Source organism: Sinocyclocheilus grahami, unplaced genomic scaffold, assembly GCF_001515645.1.
Source record: "Sinocyclocheilus grahami isolate Dianchi unplaced genomic scaffold, SAMN03320097.WGS_v1.1 scaffold1024.1, whole genome shotgun sequence".
Taxonomy (NCBI): domain Eukaryota; kingdom Metazoa; phylum Chordata; class Actinopteri; order Cypriniformes; family Cyprinidae; genus Sinocyclocheilus; species Sinocyclocheilus grahami.
In genome coordinates, this window is record NW_015506203.1 from 38,731 (window position 1) to 40,271 (window position 1,541).

The following is a 1,541-nucleotide window of genomic DNA, read 5'->3' on the forward strand; positions in this document are numbered from 1 at the left end:
TTATCAAATGACAGCTTGAAGTTATGGAAATATTCCTTAAACGAATCATTAAACAGGTAAAGCGCTCAAATGAGAACGTATGTCAAGAAATGTTTGCGTAACATTACCCTCTGGTGGCAAATCAACGCCACCTCAGGCCACAGATTTAGTTTTTCGCTCAAAACAAATCACGGTCATAATTAAATAATAATAATAATAATAATTCAGTTTTCGGTCTATGATGAATATGAGATCTGTGATGCCCACAAGACAAAACGGTGTGAAATTTCAAAGATTATAAAAAACGTTTGGCACCCGAGTTATTGCTTGATGTAATACTGGTTTTCTTCCACAAGGGGGCGCTTAAGGGCTCAGAGGAGCACTCTGATTGGTCCATTTTGGCCAGCGCTGAGAAAAGTAACAAGTAACACGTGACATTGCGATGCTTTAAAATAATAGATAATTTGATCACATTTACATGTAGTAATTTAGCAGACGCTTTTATCCAGAGCGACTTCAATGAGAACAGCAGAAGCAATTAATATCAATAAAATTTGACCCTCTAACTCTAACTCTAGCACTTTCTATTCTATTTTAATTCTACTTTATCTATATTTATCTTCTTTGTGTGTGTGTGTGTGTGTGTGTGTGTACATGTGTGTGTGTGTGTGTGTGTGTGTGTGTGCGTGTACATGTGTGTGTGTGTGTATAATATATGTATGTATGTGTGTATATATATGTGTGTGTGTGTATAATATATGTATGTATGTGTGTATATATGTGTGTGTGTGTGTGTGTGTGTATAATATATGTATGTATGTGTGTATATATGTGTGTGTGTGTGTGTTTGTGTATAATATATGTATGTATGTGTGTATATATGTGTGCGTGTGTGTGTATGTGTAACCGAGACTTGTCATTTGCACTTATATATTGTTGCTCTTTTGTTAGTTTTGACTGCTTTTATTGTCCTCATTAGTAAAAAGACGTAAATAAATAAAAAGACAACAAGTAGATAGAATAGAAAAAGTATAGAGAATGCTAGTGTTAGAGGATCATTTTTTATAATAAATCAAAAGAAATCAAGGATAGAAATAGAATAATAATTTTTTTATAATAGAAACAAGAAAAGAAGTAGCTAGGATAGAAATAGAATAGAAAGTGCAAGTGTTAAAGGGGCTAGTGTTGTTGTTGTTTTATATTAAAAAAAAAGAATACAAATAGATAAAATAGTTAGAATAGAGAGTGCTAAAGTTAGAGGGTCAAATGAAGATTGAGAATAAAATGTAAATAATACAAATGTAATAACTGAACATACTTAATAGATTATTGTATCGTGATTATACGTGTATCATAATTTTTATTTAAAATTTAATTTTAAACGTCGATATGCAAAGTAGATCGTTTATACTTTGATAAAGACATATAAAGAGATTTTTAAAAATGTCGTTTCAAACGTAAACTTAAAAAAAAAATTAAATCGTAGTTTTTTAAATAAGCTCCGCCTACTTTTAGATCCTCGCTTGACGTCGCGTTTCTGATGCAGAGTCAGCATCAGCATC